The sequence below is a fragment of the Macaca thibetana genome, chromosome 10 (genome assembly GCF_024542745.1).
Source record: "Macaca thibetana thibetana isolate TM-01 chromosome 10, ASM2454274v1, whole genome shotgun sequence".
Classification (NCBI taxonomy): domain Eukaryota; kingdom Metazoa; phylum Chordata; class Mammalia; order Primates; family Cercopithecidae; genus Macaca; species Macaca thibetana.
This window is the reverse complement of record NC_065587.1, coordinates 77,540,961-77,566,153: the sequence shown is the minus strand read 5'-3', so window position 1 is coordinate 77,566,153 and position 25,193 is coordinate 77,540,961. Positions and strand designations below refer to the sequence as shown.

Here is a 25,193-nt window from a genome sequence, read left to right as displayed (position 1 = left end):
GGTTCACACCTGTAATCCCAGCACTTTGGGAGGCTGAGGCAGGTGGATTGCTTGAGGTCAGGAGTTTGAGACCACGCTGGCCAACATGGTGAAACACCATCTCTACTAAAATACAATACATTAGCTGGGTATGGTGGTGTGTGCCTGTAATCCCAGCTACTTGGGAGGCTGGGGAAGGAGAATCACTTGAACCCAGGAGGCAGAAGTTGCAGTGAGCTGAGATCACGCCACTGCACTCCAGTCTGGGCGACAGTGAGACTCCATCTCAAAAAAAAAAAAAAAAAAAAAAAAAGGACAGAAAAAGAGAAAAAGGTATCAGAAAACTATAAATAAAATAAAATTATTTAAAAAAATATAAAAAGTAAAACGATCCAAAGTTTACATTTAGGGGTTGAAAAATATTGATAGGTGAGCGTTCCAAGGTCAGCCATGAACCTGGCTAGGGGAAGCTAAGAAGCTGAGTAGAGTAGACAGAGTAGTGTGGAGTGGACTTTGGGATGTGCAGCTTTAGTCAGAGGCTGGGAAGCCAATGCTGGGGTCTAAGGAGCAGCTCGATGCATTTTCACAAAGTAAACAAACTCATGTATCCAACTTGAAATTTTATTTTGACCGCTTTTGCCACCTCTTTATTTTGATTCATTTTTCATTCTAATTTTTATTTGCCTTGTAAACCATTCTAGCTACCCTTTAAACTGTCTTTTAATGTGTCTATTTTATGCCCTGGAGAATTTGCGGATGTTTTAAAGTCCTGGAAGCCTTTCTTCAAATGGAGACTTACGTGGATGTCTCAGTCATAAAATAGCATTAAAAACTGGGATTCTCTGGTAGACAGGGAGAGAAGCAGGGCAGCAGGGAGTGATGTCTGCTAGGGAGCTGTGCTGTGCTGAGTCCAAAAGAAGACCTTGAATTTTAAAGAAAATTATCTCTGTTTATCAATTGGTGAACAGAGAGAATAATCCTTGAAACACTGTGTAAGGTTAAATGTTTCCCCCATACCTCCTTATTAGCTTGGAGGCAATTTTTAAGATATGGCCTTAACACCTGGACTTTTCCTCCCTGCTTTTCAAACTTTAAGATGCACACAAATCATCTGGAATTTTGATCTTGATTCTGTCCGACTAGGAGGCCTGAGTGGGGCCCGAGCTCCTGCGTTTCTCAACAGTTCTTGAGGGATGCCAACGTGGTTGATCTGCTTTGGCCACTCTGATAGCTCCCTGTCTGGGTTCTACTCTCAGCCCCCATTTCTACTTTTTATCTTGATCTTGGCTGTGCATCCTCCATCTGCAGTTGTCAGGGCAGCCTCTGGGGCTTGTTCTGATCCCTGGAATGCCAGGGTGAAGCCAGTCCCCAGGGCATCTGTCTCTCTGACTCTTAGCCTCCTTCTAGACAGTGACAGCAGCTTGGGAACATCTTCTTTAGTTCAACTCCTTTCACTCTCACTTCTGTGCCACATACATTTTGCCAATACTAAATTATTTAATTTATATTAAGCAATCCCTTATCTATCCCAAAGTTCTGAAATCCAGAAATTTTCTTTTTTTTCCTTGCAAATTTGTGGCAAACTCCTTGACATGAACTGATATTGGGATGATACTGATACATAAAATATGTATAATTTCATGTATCCCCTGTCATATGACTATTCATGAACTTAACTGCAGACATATTAATTTGTTTGATTTTGAGGATTACTCAGGTCTCCCTGAAGTGTTATGCTCATGGTATATGCATCACATTGCCTTTCTAAAATCAGAAAAGTTAAAATTCTGAAAAACAGGCCCCAAGAATCTCAGATAATGGATTATGGATCTAGTTCAAATGACTTTTTTTTTCACATCAAAAGGTGTGTGACATGCACTCATATGTTTATCATAGCATTATTCATAATAGCGAAGACATTAAATCAACCTATGTACCCATTAATGGTGGACGCATAAAGAAAATATGGTACATATATAACATGGAATAGTAGGCAGCCATAAAAAGAATGAAATCATATCCTTTGCAGCAACATGGATGCAGCTGGAGGCCATTATCCTAAGCAAATTAATGTAGGGACAGAAAACCAAATACCACACATTCTCACTTATAAGTGGGAGCTAAACATTGGGTATTCATGGACATAAATATGGGAATGATGGACACTGGGGACTAATAGAGTGGGGAGAGGAGTCGGGGACAAGGCTTGAAAAACTAATTGCTGGGTACTATGTTCATTATCTGTGTGACAGGATCATTCATATCTCAAACCTCAGCAACACACAATGTACTCATATTACAAACCTGTACATGTACCTTCTGAATCTAAAACAAAAGTTGAAATTTCAAAAAATTTATAAATATTATTTAAATATCAAAGAAAAATAAAAATAAAAAATAAAAATAGAAAATAAAAGAAAAATAAAAGTGGTATCTGGTAAAAATGGCTTAGACTGAGTATTGAAAATCAACTATTCTCCCCAAATGTAAAATGTGGGGTGTTTACGAATCTATTTGCTAGCACATAAATTCTTATAAGCTGAGGAGGAAACACGCTGTGAGGGGGCGCTCAGGGCCCTGGACTCATGTGGCTATGACGGAGCACCTTGTACAGGGCCCTGCTCTTCGTGTCAGCACATATGAGTCACTGGAGCATCAAACAGGAAGAAGACAACTGCCAGTTCTTTCCCTGCTGTTCCAACAATTTAGAAGGAAGTGGGGGTTTTTACAATGTCACACTCTTTTGCACAAGTGAAATCTTAGCCTGGTGTTTGACAGCTTCCATTTACTACCATTCAGACCTCATCATCAACTCACCTCAGTTTTAATTCAGTAACACATGTGTTTCCAAGGAAGATAGGGAAGGGAGAAAAGCAAGTAACCCTGTTTTAAGAAAACAAATTGCTGTTCTCTTATAGGTTGGACTGGGGGACCCTCAGCTATGGATATATTGTACCTGACCTAGCAGAAAATTTCTCTTAGGTTAATGCTCATTGGTGGACAAGACCCCATAGTGCTTAATAAGTGCTATTTCTTTAATTATTAAAAAAAGAAGTAAAATACAAGAAAATGTCAAATACCTAAACCAATGATTTTTAACATTTTTAATAATTTAATTCTAAGAAAAACTTACATTTCAGTAATTTAATTTTGATAATGATTTTTAAGAATTTATAATAATTGACCCAGTTGTGGCTAAGTTATAACTTTAGTAGACTTTTATCATGGGCTAGTAGTAGATTTTATCATATTCTAAACTAAGTCACTGCCTCATGACACATTAAGTGCCATATATTTCACACTTTTTAAAAAGCCGTTCAATTGTTAATGAATTAATTTCAAAATTGTATTTATTACATTCCAAGTTAGAGCTTTTGCTTTTTCTTCTTAAAAACTAAATACTTGTTCATTGTAAGAAAATATGAAAAGAATACAGGGTAATTCTGGCTCCATTCCAACAAAGGCCCATCCTTCAGTGGTCTAGAGCTATTCCATACCAAGGGTTGCAAACTCAGGTGTTTACAGGGGCCAGGCTTCTTATTTTCATTACACATTTTCATCAGGCTGTGTGCAAGAAAGTGGGGGTCGTGGGGGTTCTGAAGAGCTAGAGATGACAGGCACTGTCTAAAGGGGGTACGAACAACTCGGTTCTAGCTGATGCTTGTCAGATTGAAAATTGAAGTCAGAAATCCACATCTTCATGTAAGAACCTGAGTTTGTTGTTGGCAATCAATTCAAATCACATTTGTCAGCGCCACTGGGCTCATGGAGAATTTACAACCTTCCCCCTAGCAGATTTAAATCTGGCTTTAACCAGGGGACTCCAGAAGTGAGGTCCAACTGTGGAATTCCAGTTTAGATCTTTCCTAATTTTCCTTCCCCACAATCCTAGGCTTAGATGGTCCTCCACAGATCACCAAGGCTTCCCCTTGATTGCCTCTGTTCTGGGGTTCAGCATCATCCTATCTAATTGCCACATTCTAGGTTTTGTACTCTAATATGTGTTGAATTTTTTATTCTGTGCAAGTGAAACAGTGTGTTAGGTGTGAATGGTAGATCAGTTGTGCAAATGGCAGTAATTCTTCACCCCTCCTTGTAATCATAACCTTAGTGGTGTGACTTTGCAGCTCATCCCATCCTAGCAAAGAATGGAGTGGATTTCTTTTCTTCTTGAATCTGGGGAGGCCTTGTTATTTGGTTCTGTCTAGGAGAATGTGTCAAAAGTATATGCTGTTCTGAGTCCAGACCTCACAAGGCCTTGTGTGCTTCTGCTCTCACAGTTAGAAGTTTACTCAGCCATCATGTGAACAAGCTCAGCCTAGCTTGCCAGAAGAGGAGACACATGGCTCAGTTATTATACCTTTTCCATCACTTCAATTAACTATCAGATACAAAAGTGAAGCTATTCTAAACCAGCTCACCCCTAGCTGACCACCAGCTAAACACAGACATGAGCAAGCCTACTGAGATCAGGTGAGCCTGGTTCAGACCAGAACCACTCCATAGACTCATCAACTTAGCAAATGCTTATTGTTTTACTACTAACTTTTGTGGTTGGTTGTTAGGCAGCAGTATTATGGCCATAACTTCGAGTGAGGGGAACAGAAAGGAGTCTTATTATGTGGCCTGGCCCCATAAAATACTCATAAGCTAACTCAGCAGGCCCCATCCTTTCATTATTGTGGTCTCAAAGCTAACTCAGTAGGCCCCATCCTTTCATTATTGTGGTCTCAAAGCATATTCATGGGGAAAAAATCACCACAGGACAGATAGACTTTCAAGATACATGTGATTTTGTAGGCTATGCCTTGGAGCCTTTCTCGCATAACATTGTCAAACATGAGTTTGTTTGATCTTAAGTTGATAAGACCTCTTTTTGAGGTCTTATGAACAAGAAAGAGGAAAGAACATGATTGACTTTAACCTTTAAATTTAAGATGAGTTGTTATTATTATACTCAGATATTAATAAAGAAGAGTGTTGCCAGAGTTTGTTTTATTATAGGCCCAGTTCTTCAATTTGACTAGTCAGGCTCAAATTCTAAATTTCTCAGTTAACTTGATTTTCAAAAGATATTGCCCACTAGTCATTTTTGTGAACTCTGGGTAGTTAAGCAGGAAAAGGCAATACAGTCAAGTTCAAATGTATTCAATTCTGCCTATGTTATCAAATATTTTTGTACTTGGGATGCTTTTCTGACTCTGACATTCTTTTCACCTGTCTTTTTAAAAAGGCAGAGATTTGATCTAGTTAAGGAAAGCTTTTAGATGCATAAACATAAGTGAAGACCAAGGAGCAAGCAAAGTTACTCTTGAAGGTTAGCTTACAATCAGAAAACAAACAAACAAAACCCAGTATAACATAAACGTGGCATAAATATAAGACAGGTTACTGAGTTATGAATCAGAGACAATCAAACCAATTTCCTAAGGAAACAAATTGAAACCAGAGAACAATAAGCTACAATGGAATAACAGAGGAACTGAGAAAACTTAAAAAAAAACGCAGCTGGAGAATGTGCAGACAGATATTTGCAAGGTTTTCAAAATTTGGAATTCCACAGTCCAACTCAGGTCATTTTGCCCAATGAAGTCTATGAAAGATCTTAATACAAAGTATAAAGCCAATGTATTTTATAATATAAATATTAATATATTAATATACAAATATGTTATATTTTATAATATAAATATAACATACTATATTATATAATAATATATTCTATTAATATAATATATTACACATATTACATATATTAATATTTATATTATGTATATTACATATACTATATATACTATGTGTAATATATACTATTTTATAATATAAAATATAAAGCCAATAACAATCTTAGGATGGTTATTTACTTCTGTCTAGGAGAATGTGCCAAAAGTGTAATTGTAATTGTGAATAACTGTATAATCATGGGGTACAGAGATCTTTTTAAGCAAGACAGAACAACATAAGAAAGAAAAACATAGATATTTTTATCTAGATGAAAATAATCCATTTCTCTGAAAAATGAGCATAAATAAAGCAATTCATAGGAAAAGAAATACAATACAAAGAATATATGTACAATACAAAAGAAGTACAATACAAATATATATATTTGAAATATAGATGAAAGCATCTCGTTAACAATCAGAAATGCAATACCACAATACCTTTTCAAGGGGCATTTATTACATTGATTAATTTAATTTAATTCATTAAATTTAAAATAAATTTCTCTTAAAGAAGCAATAACATTCTGAGAAATTGACACTGAAACATTGGGCAATAATTTGACAAAATGTATAAGAAGGCAAACATAGGCTTGTAACCCAGCAACTCCAATTTTGGGAATTCGGTCTATAGAAACAAAACCACCAACATATAAGAATGAACACACTAAGATATTCATTTTTGTACATGAAAAATAGCATTGTTTTAGCATTGTTTGTACAGGCAAGGCAACCAAAAAATAAAACAAAACAAAGCCAGCCTGTGAAAACTACCTTAATTTCAATGTTTTGCCACATATGCATTATGTATTGTCTATCTCTACATTTTTTGCTGAGTCATTTGAAAATATTTCAGGCATCACGACATTTCACCCATAAAGACTGAAGCATACATTTCCTAAAAAGGTTTCTTTCTGATAACATTAGCATATTTATTTATTTGCTTTGTATTAATATATACAGAAATAGTTTCAATATTATGAACTGTCAATAAAATAAGCAAATGAAGCTTGAGACTTTTTTAAAGTTCTTTTTATTCATCGGATATATCCCACTAAGTGTGCACAATTATATTACTCTGCTATAATTCACTGAAAGTAATTCTATTCTTTGTATAGTTATGTTACCTTGAATATAGACATAGGATCACTTGTTTCAGTTTGTTTCCTCGGTAGACTTTTTTGATTATTTTATTCTTTTTCTTCTCTGGGAGCATCTGGTGTGTGTGTGTGTTTGTATGTGTATGTGTGTGTACATACACACATATATAAATAAAATTGACAATTTAAAATTGTATGTATTTATGTAGTACAGACTGATGCCATGATTTATAAATACAACATGGAGTAATTAAATAAATCCAATTAACATATTTATCACCTCAAATACTTATCATTTTTTGTAGTGAGAACATTTGAAATTTAATCTCTTAGCAATTTTGAAATGTAAAATACATGCTGCATATACTTAAAATTTAATTCCTTATAGTCTTTTAACACTTTAAAAATATATCTCCTAGCCTTTGAGAGGCAGGAATGATAATACGGTACTGTAATTATCTTGCTTAGAATATTCTGGAATTTACTGCTAAAGATTTGGGAAAATAGTAAAACTAACAAGCCAAGAAATAGCAAAAACATGAATAAAACTTAAGTGTTTCTGTAAAAAATCATAAGGCTCTCACTTAAAGAACTGTGATGTAGTCAAATAATATAAACCAATGGCTTTGAAAACAGGGAGAAATAATTACATTATTGTGATAAGTGAAAAAGTTTACCTATAGTTGTATATGTACTGTGATAATAACTATGACCATTTTTTAAAGAATACAAAACTACTTTGAAAAGAAACACTAAAATATAAACTGTGTTAGAATTATGAGTATCTTTATTTTTTCTATTTCTCATTTTTATGGTTATGTGATTATTTTATTTTTAGCATAAAAATAGCATTCTAAAATGAAAACAAAATCTAATATAGTTTTTATAAAATACAAAAAAGAAAAATGTAGAACTCTGAATGTGGGATACAGTGACTAGGACAATTTTACCAAGAATTACTGCAAGGACTATAGTATTTTAACCTCAACATCATCAGTTAGCTAAGTGGATATTAAAAGCAATGGGAAACACATTAAAATAATACATTCATAGAATGAATGGTTTCAAAATTAATCCTGAGCAAATGTGCAAGGCCTCATTTTATTTTTAGAATAATCTCATGAAGTTTGCTTCAAGAATAAAAATAACAGAATCATATGAAATTTACAGAGTAAGGTTAGCTAGGTTACCCAAGCATTGTTGGAAAGTGACATGTGGGAAAATGGGACCACATGCTATATCCCAACCACTTCAGTTTTTGTTTGTTTATTTGTTTTCCACTAAGTTTCCTTCGAATAAATTGCCATGGGACTTTGAGTCAATATGGCTGACTGAAAATTTCCTTTTCTATTCCAAACATAGGAAAAGGCAAAATAAAACAGTACATACATACTCACTTATATTTACAGCTGAGTTTGAATATAAGGAAAAGAAATCCTTAAGTCACAGAAGTAACAAAGGAACTCACAGTTAACAGAGTTGATTCTCCATTTTGCGGGACTAGGAGAGATTGGAAGAGGAGGCCTCAGGATGCCGGGTGTTGGAATGCTGAACCTGAAGTCCCTGCATAGAGCCAGGGGTGCCCACCCTTGAAATGGGAACTAGGAAAACCCAATCCACAACCTTGCGGAGGCGGCAAGGAAGCAAATGATTCATGGAGCACATTGAGGAAAAACATCCACAAAGCGAATCAGAAACCCATGAGTGAGGGCAGTTTCCAAATCATATTACCCCTGTGAATTGAGTACCCAGTTCCAATAAATTAAAGCAAAAACTGTTCAGAAACTGACAAAACCCGCTGAGTCCCAGCAGAGGCATAGCAAATTCAGAATGTTTGGAGTCCTCGGCAACCAAGGGCAGGACTGACACCTATAGACAAACAACTCCTAGGAAACATGAACTCAAGTTCAAAATTACAAACGACTTAAGTAAAATGCAGCTTTTGTTCAACTTTGTAATTCAAGGTCGCCATTGGCAACTGAAATCTAAAGATAAGGAGTGAAATGGTGATCAGTGTATTTCTAAGTCAAAGTTGAAAATACTCCAGACATAAACAGTAGTAAATTGGATAGTTCATGCCAATGTAGAAGAACGCAGGCCATTCACAATGGAAATCAATTACTGCTGCTTTTTATTGGGTGCTGGAGTATGGTGCCTGCCTATATTTTGGGTAGATTTTCCTAAATATATTTTCTTCAAAATAATATTAAAATTAATTTTTAGCTTGTGAACAAATACCTATTAGCAATAGAACCTGTTACACAGGGCTAAGAAGGCAACATAAGTTAAACTGATGCCATAGATCTACACAAAGTAGACAATTCACTTAGGGATAGGTAAGATTCTTTCTCCACGTAGGGTTTAGAATGCTTGCATTTTATGAAATATGACCTTGTGCAGCTTATTTAATCTCCTGGAATTGTAACTGTTTCATATATAAAATACGAATAATAAAACCAATCTTCCTGGGCTGTTAAAAGGTTTAAACAAGATCATACATATTAAATGCTTAGCATACTCTGATTTGCTTATTAATAAATATTGTATAACCTCATTTTTAAAAAGAGAGAAAAATGACTTAATGCAAAAAAAACATCTAAAGCCCTGCCTATGAACCAGTCCTTGTTCTTTCCAGTTAATTTGAGTCGTTATTTGGTCAGTTATGGCACTTGATGGATTTCTCTTTTGGGACTATATTCTGGTTTGTTGTTGATTTTGATGCATTTGTCAATAAGTGGTATTTTGAACACTCTGACTCATGCAAGGCTCTGTTTGGTGTTGTGGTGACTGAAGAAATCAAAATCCTTCCAAGGTGAGAAGCAATGAAAGTGGGGAAAATAAAACATTGGACTGAATGAGTGCTACACACAAGACGGATTGTGTGGATGCTGAAAATGAAGACTGTACTGTAGCCTTAAGGTAATACAGGGAATACTTTATGAAGGACATTAGACTTAAAAATTGAGCCTTGTGGAATCTGCTAATATCTTTAGCATTATCCTTATCTTGGGCAGAAGCTCTCAACACTTCCTCCATTGGACATATAATAGATGACATTCACTGGGGAGACACAGCTCTCTAGCTGTAACTTCCTTTTCCCTACACAATCTATAGGTATATAGTGAAAGTATGTAGATGTGATAGAAAACATGAATCTCAACTTTGAATCTACTCTAATATATAAAAACTAAATTATCACACATTTACTTTCATGAATTAGCCATAGATTACAATGGAGGGATTACAATTCTCACATACTCTGTTTTCATAATCTATGGCTAATTTCACAGATGGATGCACATTAAAAGTGACAAGATAATGTACACACAAAGCACCTGGGGATTTTGTTAAGATGCAGGTTCTGATTCAGAAGATCTGGCATGGGGCATGCTACTCTGCATTTCCAACAAGCTCCAAGGTGATGCTGTTGTTGCTGGTCTAAGAACCACACTGTGAACAGCACCACTTTAGACAAAGGTCTTCCAACAATTTTCTCCTTTTGTGCATCCTCTTCCTTCCTCAACAACATTACTTCAGGGTCTAGATGAATATTAAACAATTCTTTTGTAGATCTTGTATCTTCAGACGCTAATGGTCAGATTTAGATTCAAAGTGTTCATTGGAGGCTATTGGGTGAAGGGCAGAATGAGGGTTGCTAAGTGTGCCAGAAAGGAAGGATGGAGGAGTCAAGGACAAGGTAGGCAAAATTCTAAGTAGATCCAAATACTGAATCAACAAAAGAGGAAAGACAGAAGCTAGAGACCATATGATTTACCAAGCACAGTGCCTAACATCAATTTCCTTTTTATACTTTATTTCAAGTCAAAAGCCAAATGCATTCTGACATAGTTCTTAGGTGTGAACTCCTCTATATATGCATATACTCCATGAAACTGCCATAGAGGAAAACTCCTAATATAGTCCATGCTTTTATACCTCCTCTGAGTCCTGAAATATATTTCAAAATTTCTAATCATCTCACAGGTGTCTAGAGATTACTGTAGGAACCTGGAAAAGGAACACTTAACAATTATATAGTCAAACCCTTCATGACTTAGATGTCTCCGAAAACGACTTTAGTAATTATACTCAAATCCTTTCTTTTATTTAGTGAAAATCTGTGGCCCAGAGAAGTTAGTGTCTTTCTCAAGGACATGGCTGGCTAGTAGCAAAACTAGGACCAGGACCCTGTCAGTTCTCTCCCCTGTGGCAGATTGACTGGATTAATGGCTCCTCCTGTATCCAGAGCCTTTGCTTTATTATTCTCAGTTTCTCTTATGAGAGATGTGGAGTCTATTTCTCCATTCCTTGAAGATGATGTGGTCATGTGATGACATTGGTTAATAGGATGTTAGCAGGCATGGTCCATGCAGAGGCTTAAAAAAGCCTTTATTAGCTTTCACTCCTATTCCTATGGCATGCCATGAGAACATGCTTGGACTACTCTAGTAGAAGATTTAACACAAGGAAAAGAGTTGAGTCACCTCAATCATCCCGGTCACATACCCCAAATTATCCTATATTCATCAACATCCAACTGATACCCAGAGATGTAAGATGGCCAAGATCAGCAGAGACACCTGCCTGACCCGCAAGGAACCACAGATGGATGAACACGTCCAGCTAAGCTCCGCCATACTCAGCCAAGATCAGCTGAATCCCACAATCTTATGAACTAAATAAATGTTTATTATTGTAAGCCAGTGAGGTTTCGTGTCTGCGATATGGTATTATTATTGCATTTCCCCCATGACTCTTATAATTTCTTTCAAAAGTATGCATTAAATTCTGTGGCCTTGACATGAAATGAGTTGTTTACCATTTTCCAGGAGCAAAATTCTTATTGCTTTATATACATACCCAAGCCACTTACCCTAAAAGCAACTTATACTACAATTTAGGACAATAATTATGCTACTCAGCAGGCCACGTCAGTCCAGCTAATACATGGGTTCTCAGTCTTGAACTTTTTGTGTGAGCACTGGAGCACTTTCTCCTTATAGGGGCCTGTGATTAAGACCTAGAAGTTTTCTATGTTTAGTTAGATGTTTTCTTTTGGAAGACTCAGCTGGGCATAAAAATGATTGTGAATTAGGAAACCAATTTTGATTTTACTAAAATGATAAATAATCAAGATAATAACCCAAAGGCATTTGTCAAACAGAAAGTTACTATTGTATTTGAAATACCAAAAGATGTTCTAAGTCTTTGAAGATCCTGTGCTCTGGGGTAAGGAAGCTTAAGAGACGTGTTTTATAATCTCGAGAGAGTAAACATTCAGCACATTGTTCATCAAGTCCCATCAGTCATGAAGTGAGGAGACTAAAGCCTACCATCCCAGTGGTTCAGTGCAGAATCAAGATCTGAATACTAAATTCTTGCCTCCTGGCCAGGTGCAGTGGCTCATGTCTGTAATCCCAGCACTTTGGGAGACCGAGGTGGGTGGATCACTTGAGGCCAGGAGTTTGAGACCAGCCTGGCCAACGTGGTGAAATCCCATCTCTACTAAAAGTAAATTTTAAAAAAATTAGCTGCGTGTGATGGCCAGCGCCTGCAGTCCCAGCTACTGGGAGGCTGAGGCACGAGAATCGCTTGAATCTGGGAGGCGGAGGTTGCAGTGAACCAAGATGGTGCCACTGCACTACAGCCTGGGTGACAGAGTGAGATGCCGTCTCAAAATAAATAAATAAATAAATAAATAAATAAATAAATACATAAATAAAATTCTTGCCTCCCATCCAGGGTTCCATCCCCACCATTCCAGGCCAAATGTTCACTGTGTAAAAACAGGATGTGTGAAGATCTCAGGAACCTGATATTCTTGTGTGTTGAGGGGAAAATAACAAAACATTCCAATGTATTTTCCTTTCATGTTCAGGATTTCAAAGTTGCCTTCACAAAATAATCAGGAATTGTCTTTTATTGAAAAGTGATGCTGAAGATGGGTCCCGTGGCCAGGGTCTTACTGACCTGCTGTCCTCTAAACAATACAGTACGGTTTTATGGAAGGCAACAAGAACCCTCAACCAGCTGCAATTAGCCCAGCACATTTCCAAATCATCACGGGCTTTTCTTTGTGTCTGTCATACTTGGAAAATCCTGGTGTTTCACTTCCTCTGTGTTATTCTTAGTTTAAGAAATGTTTATTTGATCAGCTAGTTGTTTTTCTGTTTTCCATTAAGTACAGTCTAATTTAATCAGAATAGTTCTGTAAAGAATCAGATACCATAAAAAAGGACAAGCAAATGGAAAACTGGAATAAGGAAAAATCATAGATTAAAAGAAAAAGAAAAAAAAACTCTCAGATTATAACCAACCTAGTAAATTGCTAATAAGGAAATATAGAACCATAAAATAATTATTTACTATAGTAATAGTAACATTAAAATTAACGGAGGGCTTCTTGTGTGGCAGGCACTGTTCCCAGGACCTTACATGTATCGTTAATACATGTACATTAATTTCAGAGTCTCTGAACTCAAATATATACGGGGCTCAAGAAACACAGATCTGTGAATGAGATCTGGTATAAGGCAATTGAGAAGTAGTGGAATCTGTAGCCAAGTGGAATTGTATTTCTTGTATAAAACACTCAAATTCAGCAATTTTAACATATTCCAAGAGTCCAATAAAAGGCCCAACTGAGTCAAGTCACTACTTTGTGGCTTCGGATTTAGCCGCACATGAGGAGCAAGTGCATGCCAGCCTACTCCAGAGAGGCTAAGAAAGACACCACCAGAAGAATCCCATTCTCTTAACCACACAAACCCTGAAAAAAATCAATAAAAGGCCTCTGGGCAATTGAGATAAAAGGCCATTCAAAGGCTAATTATTTTTAGATGAAGGATGTATTTCTTTTCAATCAGGTGGAATGCCACCAACAGGAAAGAACTGAACATACATTATGAATTCAATTCTTACACTGAGTCACATTAGAAGCAAGGTCAGTAGTGCAGATGGTGCAAGCAACCATCTCAGAGAACCTGAAGTCCCATGAAGCAGCGTCCTCAGGAAGTCTCGGATCTCCAAAGACTTTTTCCTGTAGGGGTCCTGCCCTTGTGTGGGCCTCAGCTCAGATCAGTCTCCTCATCGGTGCATGCCTTTATGCTAACTCCTTTTCAGATTAACCAAGGATTAGTAATTACCCAACTTGAGCCCTAGCTACAACCACTTTCTCGACTCAAAGCCTGTGCATGGCATTTACAAAACAAGTGACAGGCTGTATCAAATGTCCTAGAATGAACTCAGCTATGTCCCTGGAGAACATCCTTCTCCCGATCACCTAAAATTAGTTTTGGTTTTTCTTTTTCTTTTTATAAATGTATATTTCAAGAGTGGTTAGCTGTCCTAGGGTTTTATCAGGATAATTGATTTTGATGCTTAAGGGAGTATGTCCTAATTACATAGTCCCTCCTTCTAAATATGATGTTTATGTCTCCTGCTTAAATTGCTGTGGTTTTAGGGTATTTACAATTTTTTCTGAAAGGAAACTAGGCATTTGTTTCTTGGCCTCACAGGCATTTTGAGAAGCTTGATTGTTGTGCTTGAAATCTCCACCCAAGGTGAAGCTGAAAATGATGATGGGATTTCTCAGCGACAGCAAACTGAGGCAGGGCCAGATCAAAAGACAAATGAGTGACAAGGGCTGGGTGGTTACAGACAGCAGACACCCATTCTTCTAACTAGATTACTACCACATGAAAGTGTACACCCAAGGTGCCACATCTGATTTTTCAAAAGAATCCAGAAATCTGGATTTTGTGTTAAACCTTCTAATTTGTCAGTGTTACCTTAAGTTAGAAATTTACAAAACACCACGCAGATCGATTTGCAACTTCTGTAGTATTTGCGTAATGTATTCCATCTGTCTGTCTTTGGACTTGATAGATAACCACCTGAAAGTCTGCTGGGGCCTCCCCATTCAGGGACTGGCCTCTATCCTTTTCTTTGTTGCACTAGAGGAGACTTAACCACATTGCGCTGGTGTCTCAAGTCTTTAACAAGGCGACTATCATATCCCCAGGTAAATTTTTGATCCTATTCTTGAATAAAAGGCATCTGCTAGAGAATATTGGACATCTCCCTCTTTTCCCTTGTCCTTATTCGTCATGTAAGTGTGGTGATGTAACTGTGCGAAACACACCGGGTTTGGAAAGAAAAGTCAGACAAGCTGAATAGCAAGTTGTTTTTATAGAAATCCTCTTTTGCAAGTCTTCTAGCCCAGATCCTTTTGTTAATGGATCCATTTCTCGAAGAGGTCTACAGAGATGACTTGGAATACAAAGTCATCACTTTACTGATTTTATCTTTAGGGTCTTTGTGAGTAGCAGTCAATTTAGAATAATTCTACATTTAGCAGATTTGGATTTCAGTATTTTGGTCTACATTGCAGAAAATAACTCGGTATCCTCAAAATTTGCATGCACCTGTCCACGGTGTCTGCTGTGCCTGGGTGCAGCTGCCAAATCCAGAGATGATGTTTACAAGTCCTCCCTACCACTTTTTCACCCAGGCATGGCCATTTGAAAAATTCTTGCCAAAGAGAAGTTAGGGCAGGGCATTTTGGAGACATATGGGGAATCTCTACTATTTCTTTCCCTTTTCCAGCAAGATCCTAGGGATGATGGAGCCCCATTATGAAAGGAACCTGGTTCCCTGAATTGCCATGATGAGATAAACTGTTCATCAACTGGAAACACATTGGATTGTTGTACAAAAAAGAAATAAAATTCTATTATATGAAGCCATTGATATTTTTATACTGTTTGTCACAGCAGCTAGTATTATGCTAACCAATACATTCTCACATACATATTTTGTGTTGCATGATTTATCTTGAGGTCAGGGGAATGATGAATATACATGCAGATATGAGTGTTTCTCTTATTTATGATTAATCTTTATTAGCCAATTTTTATGCCATAAGGATGGCCTCTTAAATTTCTGGGGGCCTTTTTGGTTATTCTGAAGTTTAAGTGGAATTAGAGAATCATCCTAACAATAAATCTTGAGTACTTTATAACTACCTTATAACTATGAGAAAGAAAGAGCTAGTGTTATAAAGCCCAGGGGCACTTTTAGTTTCCATCAATCTTTATCTCTTTCTCCTTTACAAGGAAAGTGCAAGGATGAAAAAAAAAAATCTCCCTTTTCTTCCATTGTTATCACTGGATTAAGGTACATACAGTACCTATGGCCACAGTGAAGTTACTGTTATAAGGACAGGAATGGGTGACTTCAATTTAGTACAATTGCAAATTAGTTTTAAAACACTATTCATTTTTCTTCTGCTTAGATTTAAAACGCAGAGCTGGTCTGCTAAATCTTGCTTTCTCCTTCCTTCTTCCCATCAGATAACTATATCCTGGCACATATAATTCTGGTGCTGCTTCCCAAAACTTGGGGTTTTCTTCAGATCACTCAACCCAGGAGATTAAAAGCCATTGTGATGCATCATAAGCATCCTTACTTACACAGGGGTAAATGACATTAGAGAAAGCTACAACTAATCTTACTGTTGACAGGAAAAATCTTCTAGGTTCTAGTTCTAACAAGCCTGTTCTGGTTTTTGGTTGGCATATCAGCTGTAGAACCATCCTAATTCCAAATCATGAGGACCATACTGCAATACTCAGAATACTGGATTGAACGGCCAATACCACTGACTCATGGCTCATTCTCTATTTACATCTCCTCACTTTTTGTGGCCTTCTCTACCTCACACATTCATTGATTCATTCATTCATGTATCCAAAAATTTAGCGAGTGTACTTCTATAAACCTAGCACTGTCACAGGTGCTAGGCATAGAGACAAGAGTGAGACACAACCCTGGCTTCAGGAAGTCCCAAGACTAGTAGGAGACTGTGAAACATAACATAATAAGGTGCTACGCTGAGATGTGTAAAATTCTATGCAATATACATGGTATATTGCAATATACATGGGAAAATTATATGCAACATACAAATGTAACACAAAGGAGGGAGTGACTACCTCTCCTTGGCATCACAGAATAGAAATTACCTAAGACCAGAAGAGCTGGATATTAGTAAATGCCTGTCTTTTTGCACATTTGTCCAGGCGACTGACACTTAACTTCATCAAAGGCCCACCACATCATTTCCCCCTTTCTCTTTGCACACATCAAATCAAATTTTAAAATAACTAAAAGGGGAAAAATAATAAGAACTCTGAATTGTTTTTTGAAAACTGAAATATTTTGTCTAATTGTATGCCAAGGAGAATAAAACATTCTGAAAGTTGAAGATATCTCTGGATACATCAGTGATCAATAAGAAAAGATAATCATAGGCGTAATTTTTCATAGTGCTATGTAAAATGCCACTCAGAAACCCTACCAACTTAATCTCTTACCTATGAGTTATTGCTATGAATGACCATCTTTCAATATGTGTTAATAAAAAATGATTATAAATATAATAGGGTTTTCGACTTTGGATAGAAGATTCCAACTTTGTGTGGTTTGCCTTCTTCAGAGGTAGAAAAAACTTCCTTTGCTTAACTCTTCCAATTAGAAGCAGATTGAAAATCAAGGCCTCTTAACATTTTCTTTGTCCGAAGAATATAATGTACTTCTTTTGGTTATAATGATAAAACACAAAACTGATTAGGGCAGGAGCAAATACAATGTATGAGGTTATACAGAGCAGAAGCTCTCAAACTGAGGTCTCTGGAACAGCGGCATCAGCTTCATCTGGGATCTTGTTAGAAACACATGTTCTCAGGCTCACCCCAAACTTAGTAAGTCAGAAGCTCTGGGGGTGGGAGCCCAGTCATCTGTGTTTTATTGTCTCCTACCTGATTCTGATGAATCCCAAAGAGTGAGAACCATTGATTTAGAACTTGAAGAAGCCTTGCCGGTGATTCTCATTTATGTGAATTGTAGAGAATCATTCATGTATTTAATGGTTAAGTCTTGCCAAAAAGGTAGTGTCAGATTTGGAAAATATTTTCTAAACCCAAACATACTTGATTATTGTCAGACACAGGTGTGGGTTTAATGCCACTGAAATTTGAATTATGGAGACTATAGCATTATAATCTTGGGGAACTTCTTATCCAGTTTGAAGCTAATGATTGCTAGTGCCCAGTTTAAAGCTCTTTGGCCTAACCATTGTCATGCAGACTGTCCTAATTCAACAGCTTGCTTTCTCTCGCAGGGTGCAAAACTGGTTGAAAGTACCTGTTCAGTTGGTGTATATAGACTCCAGCTCCCTCACCCTTTGCAAGAAATAACTCTAAGGTGCTTAGTCTATGCAGTTTCCCAGGATTTCATGGTGGTACTGATCACCAGTTGCCCCCATTTGTAACTTGTCTGAGAAAAGCCACACCTTTTAATTGTTACCTTCCCTTTCCTGCTTCACTTCCCTACTTCCCTGCTGGTTTCCTGGGATCACTGCTCAGAAACACTACTAGACTCAAATCCTTGTCTCAGGATTTGCTTTTGGGGGAACCCAAATGAAGACCTTAACTTAGTCCTTAGTTTGAATTTATTAGCTGGCATATATTGAGTGGACACATTACAGGGTTTTCTCTTAGTTTTGGATTGATGTGCCCTAGTCCCTGATGCATGTTGACCTTATTTGACTTGCTTATGAAAGGCTTGGGCTGGAGATTTACCATAAATTACCCAATCACTATGTTTAGATTGAAAAAATATCCATTTCTTTCTGAGTCTAAATAGTTCTACCTGGACTTGAAGTGATTACATTCAAGCAGCAATCCAAGTAGGTTTGAATATCTTTTGGTCCCTGACTCTAACCATAGCCAGTTAGATTCCTGGTACATTATATGTGATCACTCAGGTTAAGGTCTATAGACCTAACCTGCTAAGAAGCTATTTCCAAATGGAGAAGAGAAATTGATGTACAGGAGAAAAGATAGGCTGCGAACAAAATGTGCCCAGCACAGTGATGATACACATTCATTTTCCGCTTCATCCAGCAGCATATGGAATAGACGGATAAACTAAAATGCCAGTTGGTCCTGGTGTTTTTGTTACATAACATTTCAAGTGAAAGAACAGGTTGTCAAGAAAAATTATGCTGAAATTTAAATAAATAAATCATGCATGACATAGTGAGTATATTCAAAAGCAGTTTATCCCATCAAAACAAGACTAAATGTATTCTACAAGAGGAAATATATTACTGTGCTGTATTCAGTAGCAGAAATATAAATGGTATCCTTAAGAAAATAGCTTTTGCATTAAAATAATAATCAAATAATAACATAATACCAGTATATTTTTAAAGGAAATACAATTTTAAAGAAAAGTCTTCTGCATTAAAATAAATATATAATATCCAATTGTCCCAAAGTATGTTTTCCATGTTTTCCAATAAGTCAAGTTAATCAAGTTCCAATAAATCAACGTACATTTTCATTGTTTTTCCAATAAATCAATGTTTTCCAGTAAATCAAGTTAATTAAATTGTTTTCATCAGCCTGCCTTTTAAATTTTATTTAAGTTCTAGATTTTTATAGAGATGGGGTTTTGCTACATTGCCCAAGTTGATTTTTTTTTTTTTTTTTTTTTGAGACGGAGTCTTGCTCTGTCACCAGGCTGGAGTGCAGTGGCGCCATCTCACCTCACTGCAACCTCCACCTCCTGGGTTCAAGCGATTCTCCTGCCTCAGCTTCCCGAGTAGTTGGGACTACAGGCATGCACCACCACACCCAGCTAATTTGTATATTTTTAGTAGAGACGGGGTTTCACCATGTTGGCCAAGATGGTCTCCAACTCCTGACCTGAGATGATCCACCCACCTCAGCCTTCCAAAGCGCTGGGATTACAGTCATGAGCCGTGATACCTGGACTAGCCTGCCTTTTAACCAAATGTTTTGTCTCAAAGAAAATGATCGAACTCATCAACTAATGAATTATCCTTTGTTCTGTCCCAAACAAACATTATAAGTGCATGATTCTTTACTAACATTTCCTGTGCCTTGATCACATATTATTAATACAAACACACAAGTTAAACTTGTTTGCTTTATACAAGTATGTTTGCATTTCCTACTTGGGATACAAATACAACCAACATTTTTCAAGTAGAAATGCACTCATCAAGACATATAACCTGATTTAAAACATAGCCTTTTAGATTAAAATATCAGAAAGAAAACTGGTGATTTGGTTTTCCCTCACCTTTGCTCACCCATTAATTTTTATTCACCTTCTTTTTCCACTACCCTAAAATACGTATATTTATTTAATAAATCAGTAACTAACTTCTTTGGAAAATGTCCAACAGAATAAAATCACAATATTTGTCTGTCAAATCAAACACGGACATAAGCATGGTATTGATTCCTCCAAGAAAGTTATGTCTACCATGATGTCATAGCAGTGAGTTGAAAGTCAAAAAACTGATTGAAACTACTTAGTTTCAAATGAAAACTAGTTTGAAAACTAAATAATGATTGTTCTATCAGTATATGAACTCTTCCCTGTGAGTCCTCTTTAGGCATCAGGGAGATCATAATTCAAGAAACACATGAGAATGCACTGACATTATACTAATTTCTCAAAGAGGAATAGATCTGAAGATGTGTCTCCTGATTCAGCCATCCTGAATCCCTGTGGAGATGAATGGATTACTTTAATTAATCAGTGAAATAACCAGTGAATATTTATTAGGGACCTACTAATGTAAACAAATGGCTCTGTGGTATTTGGTTTGGGGAGTCTTGAATAGTATAAAACTGTTACCTCTTAAAGGTTAGAAACTTAAAACATAATTAGTGAGCCAAGGCAAAGTAAAATAATAACATGAGCTAGTCATATAAGGTGAATTGTCAAATCAGTGATATGTACAGTGTTATGAATTCAGGAACTGTGAATCACTGTGGTAGGACTTGTCTCTGAGTTAATCTATAAAACCAAAGCTTTAAGTTACACCACATGGAAATGAACTTATTGCCAGTGTCTTAAGCACAAAGCTTTTCTTCAGTACACCCTTGGGAGCTATTCTGTAATAGTTATCAAATAACAATGACTACTACTATAAATATTTATCAAACATTTAGTATATCCTGGCACTAGGTTAAATGATTGGCATGGATTATCTGCATGGATTACCTCTGTGAAATCTCCCATTATTCACTGGAATAAATATTATGAGCATTTTATGGTTAAGCAACACAGCTGGTAAATGATGATGTCAGAATTCAAACTCAGTTATTCTGACTCCACAGTCTCCAATTATGTATAATAATCTCTTCTCCTATCAGGCTTTAACAAGAAGCCCACATATTTGTATTCTCTCAATGACTCCCTAGAATGGAAAGTTAGTGGAAGTTTTTATATACAATAAAGAAAGAATAAAGGCAAAATTAATATGTATTATCATGGTAGGTAGAGTGGAGAAAAGTATATTATGTCTTTTTTTTTCCTTCCCTCTCCTACTCCCATTGTGTTTGCCAGGTTTCACCATATTCTAGTAAACATTTATTCAATTGAATAACCCATCACCTTTGACAACATTTAACTTGCTCTAATAGACCCCAAGCTAGAGTCTACCCTGTGGAAAAGACTTCAACAAGAAATACCTGAGCAACATTCCAGAATTAGAAGGAGATTCTTAAAATATTCAGAAAGATTGAAAAAATAGCCAGTTTTCTTGAAACAATAGAAGACTGAAGCAAAAAAACAAATCAAAAGGTTTTCAAAAGCTAACCATGATGCCATCTCTAGAAGGAAAAGTTACTCAATTCACTGTGTGGGAGAGCAGAACTTCAGAAAGCGTTGTTACTCAAAGTGTGGTCCTGGGACCAGTAGTATCACTTCAGGCCCACTCCAGATCTACTGAATCAGAATTTGCATATTAATGAGATCCACAGGTAATTCACATGCACATCACATTTTTGGAAACATGAGTTTAAAGGTAATTGTTATGATTTTCTTAGTGTGGATATGAAGCTGAAAAAGTTTAGGCTGAATTATTTGGAACAATGTTCTATTTGTGAGCAGATGTTATTTATAAATATTCCAGATTTGGTGCTTCTTTATTAATTAAAGTTCTTGAGCCAATCAAGAACAAGCTAACTCTTCCTAAGTGCTGGCCTTAGAAGTAGACGAACCAATTAAGAATCAGTCTCTATTTCCAAAGAAGAAACCTTGAGGAAGAGGGACCAGCAAAGAAGTAGCAGGCCACCATCCTCAGGGCTTCTGAGTTGGAAGTGTGTTGCCCTGTTTCCTTGCCCAGGCGGCAATCTGAGAGATTATCTTTCCCTCCAAACAAGAGGTACGTCAGGAGGCTAAAGAGGAACTATTTGTCCTACTTCCACTACTCTCATTATTTTTTTTATTTTTTTTTATTTTTTTGCACACTCAAATTGGCAGAGTTTGAGAACACTACCCTGAGAACAAGAGTTGGGAAAAAGGGAATGGCCTTCTTTGTCTACTGGATCCCTTTTTAAAACAAGATCTTATTTTAAGAGTCTAGCATTAGGGTATGTTCAGTTCATCTGGTCACCTCTAAGTAAATGAGCTAGGAAGACACGTGAGCTGTTTACACTGTTGAAATATTCCTATGACCTTACCTCCCTTTAGGACTCAAAGCTATGAAAACAAGCCATGTGAAGGTCAATGCTGTAGTCCATTGAACCCATCAGTGGAAGTGACCCCAGTGGAATCATACAATCTCTGCACACTCACGATGAAGAGAGCCTACATCTTGGAAAAGGTCCAAGACTCCCTCAGGGATCTCACTTGGACTGCTGCAGCCTTATGCCATTTAGATTTGAATGATTTTTGTGTTGTTCTAGCCAGGGCCATCCCTGCCCTATCATTGGAATTTAAACATTTCCGTTACTATACAACATCAGGGTCTGGTGCCAAAAGTAAATGTTCTTTGAAATTATTCTTGCAACTTGTCAGAACGATTTAGATTTCTTGAGTTTGTGATATTTAGATGCTATTACTGAGGACAAGTCCATACCTAAATATTTCATAATGAACACAGGAGCAGCATTACCAAAACTGCTTGTAACGAGAGCAGGCCAAGGGGTGTGTGTGTGTGTGTGTGTGTGTGTGTGTGTGTAAATGAAATAGTATTGTAGTTTATGTTTTGACTGCTAAACCTTTAATCTATTTCAGATCCTGGGGTTAGTTAAGGATTGGCTAAATAGACCTCAAATAAAGCTAACAATACAAATTAAATAAAAATTTAATTCACATACTTAAAATTATGAAACTTACTCAAATAACATTCTCGATAAAGTGAGAAGCAAGTTATAAACTGGGCAAATATTTTCACAACAAACACATCTGACAAAAGAATAGTATTGAGAATACATTGAGAATTGTTATGAAGTAATAAGAGAAGACCAATCACTCAATTGAAAAAAATAACCAAAAGATACAAAGAGGTATTTTGCTTAAGAATGAACACGTGGCTAAAAGCAAAAAAGAAAGAAAAAAAAAACTAAATAGAAGGGATGGTCAGTTTCTTCGTTGATCAGAAAAAGGCAGATCTAAACCACATTGAGATATCATTTCATACTCGCTTAGTAGGAAATATTAGGAAGTCTGACGTTAATATCAACTATTGGCAAGTGTCAGGGTAATAGAGTCTTTCACATATTGCTGAAGGAAGTGTAAAGTGGTACAGTTACTTCAGAAGACAATTTAACATCATCATGTAAAACTGAAGATTCATATCCCCTATGGCCCAGTAATTCCACACTTTGGTATACAACCAAGAAAAATTCTGGTACAGAGTTTGCATACTAGGAGATATGAGATGGCATGTTCCCAGCAGATCTGCTTAAAACAGCAATCAACTGGGAATCACTAAATGCCCATTGACAGGAGAATGGATAAGTGCAATACATTCATGGAATACAATGCTATATAGAAGTCAAAGTAAACTACAGCAACATTTAACAATATAGATACCTTATACATAGATATACTTTATTTAAATTTTTTTCATTAGTACACAGAGATAAGTTCACATAAGAGAAGTGTGGTAGATTGAGTTTTCAAAAACCCTCCATTCTTCACCCCTCTTTTGTGACTTGGTTTTGTCAATAGGATACGACAAAAGTGATACTGTTCCCATGCTGAGTCATTCTCAAAGGGCCACATGTGCCTCTACTCTTGCTGTTGAAACCTTGCCACCAGCAAGTGAACAAACCTGGGCTTGCCTGTTCACAGATTAGAGACTAAGTGGAAAGATCCAGTCGTTCTAGCAGAGGCCATATTAGACCAGCCTACATCCAAGTGACCCTCAAACATGAAAGAGGGTCCAACCAATATCATCAGCAGAGCTGTCCACCTGACACTCAGCTGACTCTAGACACGTAAGTGAGAACAACTAAGACCAGAAGAACTTCCCAGCTCACCAGCTTGTGGATAATAATAAATGCTTATTGCTTTAGGTCACTGAGTTTTGTGGTCGTATTTGTTATACAGCAATAGCTAACTGATACAACAAATTCATGGACTTAGGATTTTCTTCCACAAAGTGAACACACCCATTTAACCAGCACTCCATAAGACCTCTACCTGCCATCCTGTCCCCTACCCGAGATAGCATATTTTCTAACTCTTCATATACACTGAATAATAATGTATATACTTTTTGTGTCTGGCTCTTTTTATTTATTCATTTTTTTGAGACAAAGTCTTGCTCTGTTGTCCAGGCTGGAGTGCAGTGGTGTGATCTTGGCTCACTGCAAACTCCACCTCCCTGGTTGAAGTGATTCTCATGCCTCAGCCTCCCCAGTAGCTAGGAACTACAGGCGTGTGCCCCCACGCCCAGTTAATTTTTGTATTTTTAGTAGAGATAGGGTTTTATCACGTTGGCCAGGCTGGTCTCGAACTCCTGGCCTCAAGTGATTCACCAGCCTCAGCCTCCCAAAGTAAGCAACATATTTTTAAGTGAAAAATTGTAGGCTCCCCAAAATTATATATAGTATAGGTTCAGTATGGTCCTTTAACTTACATTATATTTCAGTATGATACTCCATATGATACCATTTTTATGAAGTTAAAACAACTAAGATTAAAAAATAAAGTGTTATAGGAATACATATGCATGATATATATGCACATGTATATCTAGAACCATGTAAATATAAAAGAACTGGAATATATATATGCACAAGTTTCAGATTCATCGTTATCTTAAAGGGTAGAGGGTAGAGAATGAAAGGCCAGGGTACCAGAGGGAGAGAAAGCAGTATTGTAGTTTTTGTGTTGTATAATTATTTCATGGTTGTGTATTATATTAGAAATACACTAATATGGTCTTGCATGGACCAGTGAGAAGGAGGTTGTTTATCCAATTTTCAAAATGTGTGTGTGGAGCTACCTAAATAAAGTAGGAGAACAGAAGGGAAGAAAGGGTTCTAAAAAA

General features: G+C 36.7%; 1 protein-coding gene across 2 annotated transcripts in view; it reads right to left on the bottom strand.

Annotated features, from left to right (window-relative positions):
* PLCB1 (phospholipase C beta 1) overlaps positions 1 to 25,193 on the bottom strand; it is a 741,541-nt gene that overhangs the window by 3,843 nt on the left and 712,505 nt on the right. The gene's annotated exons all lie outside the window — the stretch shown is intronic.